The sequence below is a fragment of the Lynx canadensis genome, chromosome C2 (assembly GCF_007474595.2).
Source record: "Lynx canadensis isolate LIC74 chromosome C2, mLynCan4.pri.v2, whole genome shotgun sequence".
In the NCBI taxonomy this organism is placed as follows: domain Eukaryota; kingdom Metazoa; phylum Chordata; class Mammalia; order Carnivora; family Felidae; genus Lynx; species Lynx canadensis.
In genome coordinates, this window is record NC_044311.2 from 9718655 (window position 1) to 9734190 (window position 15536).

The following is a 15536-nucleotide window of genomic DNA, read 5'->3' on the forward strand; positions in this document are numbered from 1 at the left end:
CTGATTTTCACAGCCAGACCTATTTTGCTCTTTAAATCAGGAACTTATATAACACGATGTAAAAATGAATAATTAAAAAAAACAATTAAACTTCATTCACTTAAATGTTTTTCACTGCAACGAGTACTTAACAAATTAGCCGAATTAAGTCAGATCTCTCAGGATTTGTACAGCCCTTTTCGTCTCTCTCCAAGTAAATGAATGTCTCATGCAAGAAGAGATAGTTTAACAAGCAGTACACCCACTTCTGCGTTCTCCCCTGGGTTGCAGGAGCGAGGGGGCTGAGAGGTGGGATGCAGGTGCAACGTGGGCTTCGCCACTGAGCTACATTCACAGAGATTTCAAAGGCAGAAAGGAGGTAACGGACTCTCCTTCATCTGGAATGGTGCATGCGGGGACTCATCAGGCCAGAGTTGCTGCCGCAGCCTACATTGTCCCCTTCCAGTAGCCTCACTCAAGGCTGCATTGCTACTGGGAATTGGCTGCAAGTTGCAGACGTGTTAGTGGAAGGCAGCAAATTTCTGCCTCCTGGAACCCCAACTGCAGTGGCGGACCAGGAGGTGGCGGACTTGGGTCCATTAGCTCTTCCAGCAACTAATTCCATGAAACCTCGGGAGAGCCTTGATAGAGTCACAGCTTAGTGCCCTAGGGCTTCGAAGCAAAGCTGTGCTCTATTCCAGAAGTAACGGCTTTCCTTTTGAGAAGCAGCTTGTCCATTGCTACTAGGGCTGACTGTAGGAGACCAAGTGACCATGTAATCTGAACTGCTCATTGTGAACCAGATGCTGTCTGATTGTCCAAGCCGCAAAGGTGGCTTTGTGTGTGCAGCAGCGTATCGTCACCGAGTAAAAGCGACAGACCTGATATTGGGCTCGCTCAGGTCCTGAAAGCGTAAGAAAGCTGCTTCAGCAGGTGCTCAGTCTCAGATTCCTATGGTCCCTCCACTCCCTCCAGCCTCACCTATGGCTTTGTGGGGAGTCCTTGATGACCAGGTGATTGAGGAAGAAAAACCTGGGAGCTAGACTGGGAGTTATGGATGGGTCTACACAGGGTGCTGCACCTACTAGATGTAGACTACTATAGCATCGTGCAGAGGGAAATCTCCCTGAGGGCAGAATTTTAAGCAATACGGTGAGTTGGTCCCTGAAAAGAAAGATGGATGGTCAGAGGTAGAACTCTATGGTGATTCAGGAAGTACTAAGGGTTTGGCTGGATGATCAGAGATTCAGGAGAACAAAAATGGAAGACTGGTAACAAAGAGATCCAAGAAAGAGACGTGCAGACAGACCTCTTGGAATGGGTACAGAGTGCAAGGATATCTCTGTCCTGGGTGAATGCTCATCACAGAGCACCTGCGGGAGAGGAGACTTTCAATAATCTGGTTAACAAAAAGAGATGCAGATGTCAGCAGCCTCTTTACCAGTCACACCTGATGGGCAAGCACAGTGGCTATGGTATCAGGGATGGAGTTCATGCAGGTCCTCAGCAACATGGGTTTGTGTCTCTTTACCAAAATTGACCTTCACAACCTACCAATAGCAGAGACCACTACTGATGCCCCTGATGTAACACCATTGCCCAGAAGAACCAGCTGGGCCATTGGGGGAAGGTGGATTACCCTGGACCTCTCCCAGCATGGCAGGAGCAGCTGGAATATTTTCCTGTCCTACCTGCAGTGTTTCTGTCAGCTCCACCAACCGTAGGCTTAAAAAAGCCTTATTCATTGTCATGGTATTTGCATACACAGGTTAATACTAAATGATCTAGATCACATGCCTATCTCCAGACAAATGACCCTTGCCCAGTGGTATAGAATGTACTAACTAAAGACAAGTGATTCACTTTGGAACAGGATGAATCAACCTGTCAGCATTAGTTAGTAAAATAATTAGATTGGTGGTTTGTACCTACTTCTGATAGCAGGGCAGGTTTGAATGGTTAAGGCTGATCACATAGCTAAAGCCTGCTTATATGACCAGCTTACTAGAAGATACCCTACCAGAAGCAGGCTTCCTGGTATTTGAGGTGCTTCATACTCCTGGAGACTTGTGCATCCTATGCGGCCCAGAAATTTGAGGACAAAGAAGTCTGTGCCTGAGACCTCTGGGTTCCTTTGTATTCATATTTATTTTCTACTGCTGCTGTGATGTATGTACAGGTGTCTATTATATAGTCAAATGGAGATGTAGAATAGGGAATTTGAAGTTTTGAGGGGAAATATTGGGAAGGAATATGCATATTTGGAAGCCATAAGCATACTGATGAATATTGATGTTATTTAACATGGGAGTAGATAAAAACAGAGAAGAGGCCTGAAGATTGAGCCTGGGTCCCACCAACACTGACCAGAGGAGAGATACCAATAAAGGAGGAGAAGAAGGAGTCACCTATGAGATGGGAGAAGCACCAACAATTTATGGTGGCCCAATGACAGTGAATTTAGTGTTTTAAGAAGGAAAGAGTGATCAACAGTGTCACACACTGCTGAGAGCAAGATGTGGTTTGAGGATCGATCATAGGATCTGGCAATATGGAGACCCTCTATAACCACAACAGATGTGTTTCCAAGGAGTTGGATTAAGGAAAGAATAGACATTAAGGCAGAGAAGATAGGGAACTTACACAATTCTTTTGAGGACCGTTTGAAGAAATGGCAGGAAATGAGAGGTCACAAGAGGGATCTTTTTTTTTTTTAAATTTTTTTTTTTCAACGTTTATTTATTTTTGGGACAGAGAGAGACAGAGCATGAACGGGGGAGGGGCAGAGAGAGAGGGAGACACAGAATCGGAAACAGGCTCCAGGCTCCGAGCCATCAGCCCAGAGCCCGACGCGGGGCTCGAACTCACGGACCGCGAGATCGTGAGCTGGCTGAAGTCGGACGCTTAACCGACTGCGCCACCCAGGCGCCCCAAGAGGGATCTTTTTTAATGGGAGAGATTACAATATGTTTTTATGAGGATGAAAGCAATCAAGTAGGGAAGACAAAATGTGATAGTGCAGTATCACTTGTCTCTTGTACAGTCTGAGAGTAAGTGAGAGGGGGTGGTATCCAGGACCCAAATGGAGAGGTTGGCCTTAGCGGGGAGCATCAGCAGTTCATCCATGAGCACAGAAGGGAGGGAGGAGCGTGTGGGGGCAGGTGTGATGGGAGCCTGCAGATGGTCTTATCTGAAGGCTTCTATTTCCTCCGTGAAATAGGAAGCAACATCATCCGTTAAGAGGGTGGATTAGGGAGGAGATGTTGGAGGTTTAACGAGAGAGGAGAAAGTGTGAAATAGATTGGAAATGCAAAGGCCCACTTGATAATGGTTGGCAAGAGTTTAAAATGACACCAGTCAACATGGTGTTGTGGGGGTTCTTACCCCTCGTCCCTAAATATGTAGAACTACTTGGGCACAAATATAGAGCAGGTGACGAGTCGAATTTACCTGAGGTTGAGTAGCCAGGTGAGTATATCAGAGAGAGGAAAGATGAGCAAGGGAGATGAGGATTCATGCTGACATCACAATGGCAGTCCTGGAATCTAAGCAAGAGCAAGAGACAAGTGAGGACGTGGGGAAGGTGAGGGGCAGAGCAAGGCTGAGAGGGTCAATCCTTCGATATCCCAGTAGAATCGAAAAGTTGTCAGAGTTAGAGACCTGTTGGAGGGAACGCCATGGAAAGATATGAGGTAGTGTTCCACGAGTATGGTGTTAAGATGAAGGCTCTGAAGATGGCAAAGCTACTAGTCATTACAAGGCCGAGGCATGGCCACGGGGGTCATGAAGTGAGGTCAAGACCGAGATCTTTGCAAGCAATGCCCTTGAGGAGCTGACATGTTGGGGTGCTGGTGGCTTATCTACAAAAACACTAAGGCCACTGAGAATGACGATCTTAGCTGTGGTGGGAAACAGTGAGGCAGGAGCCAAAACCTTCAGTGAATGACGGGCAGGGACAAGAAAATGGAGCAGCAGACTTGCTTCAAAAGAGCTAAAGAAGTCTTCCTCCCTAGGAAGGAGGAAGCAGCAATGAGGAACAGGGGCTGCCTGGCTCACTGCTAACCCCAGACGTAGGTAGGCTTCAGACTCAAAAAGAAAACCAACCACCACTTAAGGGGAATTCTAGAAAGCAGTGTCCTGAGGGTGAGCAAGATACAATCTTCTCAACTCCAGTAGCTGACGTGGCCAAGCTATGCTGCGGGACAAATATGGCACCAGACAATGAGGGGACACACACACATACATACACACACATACACACACACCATCCCAGACCCTCCTGATGGCAGATCTTCAGCAGCATCATTGCTCCTTAATATTAAGGAGCCTATGTCCCAACATGGCACTGGGAAGTGGGAAAAGGGCCCAGAAAGCAGAAGACCCATCACTTCACAGCTGTCCCTCAACGTCACCACTGTGGGGCTAGCCCAGCCGTGTTCACTCACTTCAGTCTACAGGTTGGAAAAATGAGGCTCAGAGAGTGAAGTGACTCAAAAGTCAGGGCAGAGCCAGGAATGACCCTATATCTTTTGAATCTTCCCAACCCCTGCTCTTGCCACTAACCAGTCTCTCCCATTTCCCAAAGATCAGATATACCTAGAGACTTAAAAAAAAAATACACATTCATGGGCCCCATACCTGGAGATAGAGCTCAGTGGGTATGGGGCTTGGACCAGGAATGAGCATTTTAACAGCCACCCTAGGTCATTTTTATCATGACAGAAGTTTGGAAACACAGCAGGCCCCCACACTGCCTTCCCTGTTGATTTATCTTGTGTAGCTGAGACTGTTACTTCATTTCTCAGGACTTCATTTGCCCAGCCTTTGAACTGTGCACCGCAACATGATTCACTGTTCTGTGCTAGTTGCCTGAAACCTCTTCAGTACAAAGTCTTAATTGAAAAGCTGGAGACTGGGGCTTGGTCAGTTAAGCGTCCAACTCTTGGTTTCATCTCAAGTCTGGATCCCATGGTTAGTGAGTTCCAGCCCCACATTGGGCTCGTTGCTGTCAGTGCAGAGCTCACTTTGGATCCTCTGTCCACCCCTCTCTTCCCATCCCCTGCTCATGCTCTCTCTCAAAAATAAATAAACATTAAAAAAAAAAAAAAGAAAGAAGATGGCGGAACAGTATGGAAGCTTTTTGGTGTCTTTCATCCCCGAAATACAGCCAGATCGATACTAAACCATCCTGCACACCTAGAAAATTGATTTGGGGATTAACACAACAATCTGCACAACCTGAACCACAGAACCCAGCAGGTATGTGGCGTGGAGAAGTGAACTGGGGGAGAAAGAAGCCACGGAGGGCAGGGAGCTGTTTTGCTTATGGAGAGAGGACTGAGACAGGGGCGGGGGGGGGGGGAGGGGTACGGGAAAACCACCCTGCCAAAAGCAGCTGCAGAGAAAGTGGAAAAGTGGAAACCGCCGCAGGGACAGAACCAAAAAGGGAGAGAGGGTTTAAATTCCACTAAGACTCTATAAACAGGGGGAGCGCAGATGAAACTCCGCAGCTTGATACCTGGTGGTGCTCTGGTGGGAAGGGCGAATCCCCAGGAACAAAGTCGAGTCCAGGGGTCTTCGGGCCACATGGGGAGTGGCGGTTCCCTTGCTGGCAGAATCCCCCACAGGCAAAGGCCACAGTGGACCCAAGAGAACAACCACATTCACTGGTGCTGGAACAAGATCGTTGGGGGTGAAGCCTGGTGCCAAATGTGTGCCGTCATTTTCCATAATCCCCGAAACACTGCTGCTGCACCATCGCGTGAACTTTTTCTGGGGCGGGCTGGCACCCAGCCGCAGTCTCTGGACATCGGCAGCAGCAAGGTCCGTGAACGTTCCTGGGTGTCACCGGCACCCGGCCATTGCTCGGTGAGAGCCTCCTGCAGAGGGCAGAATGGGTCAAAGCCGCAGTCCCTCAGAAGTAAGGGGTTGGGAAAAACAGCCGCATCTGAGATAAAATTCAGGAGGGAGGTGCTGCCTGGGGCTTGGTCACGGACAGCGTAAAAGCGGGGAGTGGACGAAAGCTGAACAGAGGACAGGCACGCGATCGCTGATCCGGGAGAACAGAATGGGTGGCTGGGTGGCGCCATTTTAACCGCGCGCGCGCATGTGCATAGGCACCTACGAGCGCTGCAACACTCCGCCCCGGTAGGCTAGCAGCGCCATCTAGTGGAAAGCGGAGCCGTTACACTAAGCCCCGCCCAACTGGGCCAACCTTGTTCTTCAAGAACACAAGTCTCACCGCCTGCTTAGTTTATGGACTATAAAGTGCTTCATAGTTTGACCTCTAGGGCAAAACAAAGTAATTGCAATCATATTTCAGTCTGTTCACTGGTCCATCTATTCAATTTTTTTTCATTTCTTTTCTTGAATACAGAAAGAAAAGTTTTTCTTATTTTCAATTGTTCTTTAAGAACAATATTTTAAGAAAATATTTTTTTAATTTTTTTGTACTATACTTTTGTGTAAATTTTTTCACATTCTATTTTACTTCAATCATTTCATTTTATTCTATTTCAATGTATTCATTTTTTTCAAATTTTCAAATAATTTCCTTTTTTTTCTTTTTTTTCTTTCCCCTTTTTTTCTCTAATCTATCAAGCCCCTTTCAAAACCCAGACCAAAACACACCTAGGACCTAGCATCATTTATTTGATTTGTGTGTGTGTGTGTGGGTGTGTGTGTGTGTTGTTTTTAATTTGTTAATTTTAATTTTTTTTAATTTTAATTTTTTTAATTTTAATTTTTTTCCTCATACTTCGTTTTCTCCCTTCAAAATGATGAAGCGAAGGAATTCACCCCAAAAGAAGGAGCAGGAAGAAATGACAGCCACAGACTTAACCAACATAGATACAAGGAAGATGTCTGAACCAGAATTTAGAATCTTGATAATAAGAATACTAGCTGGAGCCAAAAATAGATTAGAATCCCTTTCTGTGGAGATTTTCTTTCTTTTTTTTTTTTTAACATTTTTTTTAATGTTTATTTATTTTTGAGACAGAGAGACAGAGCATGAATGGGGGAGGGTCAGAGAGAGGGAGACACAGAATCTGAAGCAGGCTCCAGGCTCTGAGCTGTCAGCACACAGCCCGACGCGGGGCTCGAACTCACGGACCGTGAGATCATGACCTGAGCCGAAGTCAGACGCTTGACCGACTGAGCCACCCAGGCACCCCTCTGCGGAGATTTTCAAAAGAAGTAAAAGCTAGTCAGAATGAAATTTTTAAAAAATGCTATAACTGGGTTGCAATTTCTATTGGATGCCATGGTGGCAAGGATGTATGAGGCAGAGCAGAGAATCAGCGATATAGAGGACAAACTTATGGAGATTAATGAAGCAGAAAAAAAAGAGGGAGACTGAGGCAAAAGAGCATGATTTAAGAACTAGAGAAATCAGTGACTCATTAAAAAAAGAACATCAGAATCATAGGGGTCCCAGGAGATAAAGAGAGAGAAAAGGGGGTAGAAAGGTTATGTGAGCAAATCATAGCAGGAAACTTTCTTAACCTGGGAAGAGACACAGACATCAAAATCCAGGAAGCACAGACGACTCCATTAGATTCAACAAAAACTGATCATCAACAAGGCATATCATAGTCAAATTCACAAAATACTCGGGCAACAAAAGAATCAAGAAACAGCAAGGGGAAAAAAGTCCTTAACCTACAAGGGAAGACAGATCAGGTTTGCAGGAGATCTATCCACAGGCCAGAAAGGAATGGCAGGATATATTCAATGTGCTGAATCAGAAAAATATGCAGCCAAGAATTCTTGATCCAGCAAGGCTGTCATTCAAAATAGGAGAGATTAAGTTTCCCAGACAAACAAAAAATAAAGGAGTTCATGACCCCTAAAGCAGCCCTGCAAGTAATTTTAAGGGGGACTCTCTGAGGGGAGAAAAGATGACAAAAAATAAACAAATAAATAAAGACCAAAAACAACGAAGACTAGAAAGGACCAGACAACACCACCAAAAACTCCAACTCTACAAGCATCATAATGGCAATATCTATCTTTCAGTTACTCACTCTAAACGTCAGTGGACTAAATGCTCCAATCAAAAGACATAGGGTAACAGAATGGATAAGAACACAAGACCCATCTATATGCTGTTTACAAGAGACCTACTTTAGATCTAAAGACACCTTCAAATTGAAAGTAAGGGGATGGAAATCCATCTATCATGCTAATGGTCGACAAAAGAAAGCTGGAGTAGCCATACTTATATCAGGCAATCTAGACTTTAAAATAAAGACTGTAACAAGAGATGAAGAAGGGCATTATATCATAATTAAGGGGTCTATCCACCAAGAAGACCCAACAATTGTAAACATTTACACTCCAAATGTGAAAGCACCCAAATATATAAATCAATTAATCACAAACATAAAGAATTGGTAATAATTGGTAATAATACCGTAATAGTAGGGGGCTTCAACACCCCACTTACAACAATGGAGAGATCATCTAAACAGAAAATCAATAAGGAAACATTGGCTTTGAATGACACACTGGATCAGATGGACTTAACAGATATATTCAGAACATTTCATCCTAAAGCAGTGGAATACACATTCTTCTCCAGTGCACATGGAACATTCTCCAGAATAGACCACATACTGGGACACACATCAGCCCTAAGTACAAAAAGATCGAGATCATACTGTGCATATTTTCAGACCACAACGCTATGAAACTCGAAATCAACCACAAGAAAAAATTTGGAAAGGTAACAAATACTTGGAGACTAAAGAACATCCTACTAAAGAATGAATGGGCTAACCAAGAAGTTAAAGAGGAAATTAAAAAGTATATGGAAGCCAATGAAAATGATACCACCACAGCCCAAACCTCTGGGATGCAGCAAAGGCAGTCATAAGAGGGAAGTATATAGCAATCCAGGACTTCCTAAAGAAGGAAGAAAGGTCTCAGATACACAACCTAACCTTACATCTTGAAGAACTGGAAAAAGAACAGCAAATAAAACCCAAAACCAGCAGAAGACAAGAAATAATAAAGATTAGAGCAGATATTAATGCTATCAAGACCAAAAAACAGAACAATGAAACCAAAAGCTGGTTCTTCGAAAGAATTAACAAAATTGATAAACCCCTAGACAGTTTGATCAAAAAGAAAAAGGAAAGGACCCAAATAAACAAAATCAAGAATGAAAGAGGAGAGATCACAACCAACACAACAGAAATAAAAACAATAATAAGACAATATTATGAGCAATTATACGCCAATAAAATGGGCAATCTAGAAGAAATGGCCAAATTCCTAGAAACAAAAACACTACCAAAACTGAAACAGGAAGAAATAGAAAATTTGAACAGATCCATAACCGTAAGGAAATCTAATTAGTAATAAAAAATCTGCCAAAAAACAAGAGTCCAGGGCCAGATGGCTTTCCCGGGGAATTCTACCAAACATTTAAGGAAGCGTTGACACCTATTCTCTTGAAACTGTTCCAAAAAATAGAAATAGAAGGAAAACTTCCAAACTCTTTCTATGAAGCCAACACTACCTTGATTCCAAAACCAGACAGAGACCCCACTAAAAAGAAGAACTATAGACCAATTTCCCTGATGAACATGGATGCAAAAATCCTCAACAAGATATTAGCCAACCAGATCCAACAATACATTAAAAAAATTATTCACCACGACTAAGTGGGATTTATACCTGGGATGCAGGGCTGGTTCAATATCTGAAAACAATTAATGTGATTCATCACATCAATAAAAGAAAGGACAAGAACCATATGATCCTCTCAATAGATGCAGAGAAAGCATTTGACAAAATACAGTGATTAAAAACCCTCAAGAAAGTAGGGATAGAAGGATCATACCTCGAGATCATGAAAGCCATATATGAACGACCGAATGCTAATATCATCCTCAATGGAGAAAAACTGAGAGCCTTCCCCCTAAGATCAGGAACAAGACAGGGATGTCCACTCTCGCCACTGTTATTCAACATAGTATTGGAAGTCTTAGCCTCAGCAATCAGCACAAAGAAATAAAAGGCATCCAAATCGGCCAGGGGGTAGTCAAACTTTCACTCTTCACAGATGACATGATACTCTATATGGAAAACCCAAAGATTCCACGAAAAAAACTGCTAAAACTGTTTCATGAATTCAGCAAAGTCGCAGGATATAAAATCAATGCACAGAAATCAGTTGCATTCCTATACACCATGAAGCAATAGAAAGAGAAGTCAAGGAATCAATCCCATTTACAATTGCACCAAAACCTATAAAATACCTAGGAATAAATCTAACCAAAGAGGTGAAAAATCTATACACTGACAACTATGGAAAGCTTATGAAAGAAATTGAAAAAGACACCAAAAAATGGAAAAAGATTCCATGCTCCTGGATAGGAAGAACAAATATTGTTAAAATGTCAATACTACCCAAAACAACCTACATATTCAATGCAATCCCTATCAAAATAACACCAGCATTGTTTACAGAGCTAGAACAAACAATCCTAAAATTTGTATAGAACCAGAAACGACCCCGAATAGCCAAAGCAATCTTGGAAATGAAAACCAAAGTTGGAGGCATCACAATCTCGAACTGTATTGTGTATTACAAGCTGTATTGTGTAATACAAGCTGTATTACAAAGCTGCAATCATCAAGGCAGTATGGTACTGGCACAATAACAGACACTCAGATCAATGGAACAGAATAGAGAACCCAGAAATGGACCCACAAACATATGGCCAACTAATCTTTGACAAAGCAGGAAAGAATACCCAGTGGAATAAAGACAGGCTCTCCAGCAAGTGGTGCTGGGAAAACTGGACAGCGACATGCAGAAGAATGAACCTGGACCACTTTCTTACACCATACACAAAAATAAATTAAAAATGGATGAAAGACCTGAATGTAAGACAGGAAGCCAACAAAATCGTCGAGGAGAAAGCCGGCAAAAACCTCTTTGATCTTGGCCGCAGCAAGTTCCTACTCAAACACGTTTCCGGAGGCAAGGGAAACAAAAGCAAAAATGAACTCCTGGAACCTCATCAAAATAAAAAGCTTCTGCAAAGTGAAGGAAACAATCAGCAAAACTAAACGGCAACCGACAAAATGGGAGAAGATATTTACAAAATATCAGATAAAGGGTTAGTATCCAAAATCTATAAAGAACTTATCAGACTCAACACCCAAAAAAACCAAATAATCCAGTGAAGAAATGGGCAAAAGACATGAATAGACACTTCTTCAAAGAAGACATCCAGATGGCCAACAGACACATGAAAAAATGCTCAACATTGGTCATTCTCAGGAAACTACAAATGAAAACCACAATGAGATACCACCTCACACCTGTCAGAATGGCTAACATTAACAACTCAGGCAACAACAGATATTGGTGAGGATGCGGAGAAAGAGGATCTCTTTTGCACTGCTGGTGGGAATGCAAACTGGTGCAGCCACTCTGGAAAACATATGGAAGTTCCTCAAAAAATTAAAAATATAACTACCCTATGAACGAGCAATTGCACTACTAGGTATTTATTCAAGGAATACAGGTATGTTGTTTTGAAATGGCACATGCGGCCCAATGTTTATAGCAGCACTATCAACAGTAGCCAAGGTATGGAAAGAGCCCAAATGTCCATCGATGGATGAATGGGTAAAGAAGATGTGGTACACACACACACACACACACACACACACAATGGAGTATTACTCAGCAATCAAAAAGAATGAAATCTTGCCATTTGCAACTACATGGATGGAACTAGATGGAATTATGCTAAGCAAAATTTGTCAATCATAGAAAGACAAATATCATATGAATTCATTCATATGAGGACTTTAAGACACAGAACAGATGAACACAAGGGAAGGGAAGCAAAAATAATATAAGAACAGGGAGGGGGACAAAACAGAAGAGACTGTTAAATATAGAGAACAGACAGAGTGTTGCTGGAGGGGTTGTGGGGGGGATGGGCTAAATGGGTAAGGAACTTAAGGAATCTACTCCTGAAATCATTGTTGCACCATGTGCTAACTAACTTGGATGTAAATTATAAAAAAATAAAAATTAATTTTTTAAAAGCCACAATTATCGTAAAAAAAAAATCTGGAGACCAATTTTCTAGCTAACGGATGGAGAGAAAAACTAACACCAATACGGAACTAGAGTGTGGAGTGGGCTGTGTGGGGGAGCTATGGCTTTTGGGGAGATACTCATTCCATCTCCATCACTTACAAGGCTGGAGTAAAGTCGTTTAGCCCCTCCAAACCTCAGTTTTTCCCCCTGGGACAAGATTATAATTCATACCTACCTTGTAAGGTTTTGCAAGTTTTGGAAAATCGTATGTTAAATGCCTACGTATAATATTTGTAAAGTTGGGTCCATATGGTAGCTGCTGGTGCTAGAAGTGATAGTAATGGGGGTCGTCATTGAGATTTTTATTTTATTTTTTTAAATTTTTTAACGTTTATTTATTTATTTTTAATATATGAAATTTATTGTCAAATTGGTTTCCATACAACACCCAGTGCTCATCCCACAAGATGCCCTCTTCAATACCCATGTCATTGAGATTTTTAAATGAAGCTTTCATCATTCCCTAAACCAGACAAGGGAGATCTGGCCCCAGAACAAGTGCTCTTTGTAATGCCCACTCTCAGTGGGTTTGAGAGCACCAAGCCAGGAGCTGACTTTGGGAAACCCCTGAGAGACTGTTCCAATCGATACACTAACATTTGCTTTGTCCTCAAGTCTCACGCCCATGTTGACACAGTGTCCATTAGAGGCCGATGATGAGCCAGTGGCAGGGTAATGGGCTGGAAGGAGGCGGCAGCACGCTGGATTTGGCACTTGAGGAGATAGTGTTTTAATCAATTGCAGGTTGTCGTGAATGTCTGGGTGAAGGCTGGGTTGAGGTCAGATGCATTATCATGCTTGCATCCCCCCTCACAAACAGCATGGGCCTCCCAGCTCAATAAGGAAGTGGCTTTCAGGGTCTCATTAGCTTCTCAGTGCCTCAACCCCAAGTGTGGCCACCAGCAGGAATTTTACTCTGTGGTTGGGAACTATGGAATATCCTTCTCTCTAGACCGGGATAAACCACGCAAAGCCAACTGATTAAGCTGTTCAATCATTACCGAACTTGAGTCAAAGTTCTGCCCCTGAAATTCAAACTTATAGGTATTTCTCCTTCCCCTCGGAAAGCAAACAAGATGCAAACAAAAAAAAGGGTTGATTTGCTTTCAGTCCTGCCTGCCTCGTGGTGACCTTGATTCCCCTTAGGTCATTTACTTTGTGTCTGGATGGAACAGGGTAACAATAGAAGGTTATGTATGTTACAGTCTGTCCACATACAGGAATGCTGTGAGATTGTTAAAAACAGTGCTAGGCTTCCTATCATAAACCTGGAAATATCAGGCCACAAAATATTACAAACTGTATAGACAGTGGTAGCCCATGTTTGTAAGGAAAAAAATATGTGCACGTGCTCACACTGAAATAGTGAAGGGTACACACACAAAAAAAGACTGATACCATCCCTATGTGAGGACTCTCAATTGTGACTGCATAGCAATGAGGCAAATTTCTGTTTCCAGTGGGGAATGTGGGTATTTTTAATGTCCTTCGTTATGACTATCTGTCCTCTCCACACGGTCTTCATTAAGTACATGTGGCTTGTGTAATTTTTAAAAAGGGTAATAATGAAGAGAGGGGCAACCACAAACAGGCACTACAGGATTCTTTGTAATGGTTAAAAAAATGACAAGGTCTAAAAAATCTAACAGCTGGGGGAAAGTTAAATCAAATACGGTGCATTCATACAGTGGAATATTAACCAGCACTAAGATTTCATTCTGGAGAATCTCTGACACGCGTGGGGAAGCTGGTGATGCCAGTGGCCTCCCCTGATGTCACTCTAGTCTTTTCCCTCCTATGTGAGGGCTGCAAGTTTAGGGACCATGCTCTGCAAGTCTGGGCTCCAGCAAGTGCCCTGGCTTCCGATGAACACATAGTTCTGCTCGCATGGCTGGGGCAGGGGCACCCGGGAAGCCCTAGCAGTCACCTGCTGATCCGTCCTGGGCAAGGATTCTGTAAAGCTTGAAGTTTCAGAAATAAATCCCTTTCTGTTTAAAATTGCAATGCACAGGGGCGCCTGGGTGGCGCAGTCGGTTAAGCGTCCGACTTCAGCCAGGTCACGATCTCGCGGTCCGTGAGTTCGAGCCCCGCGTCGGGCTCTGGGCTGATGGCTCAGAGCCTGGAGCCTGTTTCCGATGCTGTGTCTCCCTCTCTCTCTGCCCCTCCCCCGTTCATGCTCGGTCTCTCTCTGTCCCAAAAATAAATAAACGTTGAAAAAAAAAATTTAAAAAAATAAAATTGCAATGCACATAGGGACAAAGATTTACTGCCATGTTCTTTCTTTGGTACATGAGGTACAAAACTCTGTAACATTATCAAAGCATTGGGTTTTTTTTTAAGTTTTTATTGATTTATTTTGGGAGAGAGAGAGAGAGAATCCCAAACAGATTCTCTAGGGACATGGGGCTAAATCACACAAACCGTGAATTCACGACCTGAGCCGAAATCAAGAGTTGGACAATTAAGTAACTGAACCGTCCAGGTGCCCCACAGCATTGTTGATAAAGAAGAAAAATCCCTAAACGGGAAAAAAAAAAAAAAAGTTGCAACCAAAGCATGACAGCAATTGCCTTTGGGAGCTAAGATCACAGGAGAACATATATATATGTATATATATGTATATATATATACATATATACATATATATATATATATATATATTCTGTATTTTTTTCCAGTTTCTCTAATGAGAGTATGTGTTTTGATAATTTTTCTAAAACTTAACTTTTTAGGGGCACCTGGGTGGCCCAGTTGGTTAAGCGTCCGACTTCAGCTCAGGTCATGATCTCAGAGTTTGTGGGTTCCAGCCCTGCGTCAGGCTCTGTGGTGACAGTCTGGAGCCTGCTTCTGATTCTGTGTCTCCCTCTCTCTGCCCCTCCCCCACTCACCCTCTGTCTCTCTCTGTCTCAAAAATAAATAAGCGTTAAAAACAATTAAAATTTAAAAAAACACTTGAACTTTTTTTTTAAAATTTTTTTTTTTTAACGTTTATTTATTTTTGAGACAGAGAGAGACAGAGCATGAACGGGGGAGGGTCAGAGAGAGAGGGAGACACAGAATCCGAAGCAGGCTCCAAGCTCTGGCTGTCAGCACAGAGCCCGACGCGGGGCTTGAACTCACGGAGTGCAAGATCATGACCTGAGCCGAAGTCGGCTGTTCAACCGACTCAGCCACCCAGGCGCCCCAACACTTGAACTGTTTATAAGAAAGAGCAACTGTCACTTGATTCTCTCCACAGAAGTACAAGGAGGATTTTGTAATGTCACTTCCACCTGGGGTCCCAATGTGGACACGGGTTGGGATTGGTGGCCCTGCTTGCCCTTGACCCCTCTTTTCTTCTCCTGTATCTTTTCTTCCCTTCCCTATTTAATATTGACATTCATGGACACACCTTGTTTTCCAGATAGTTTCCTTCCTCTAAGTC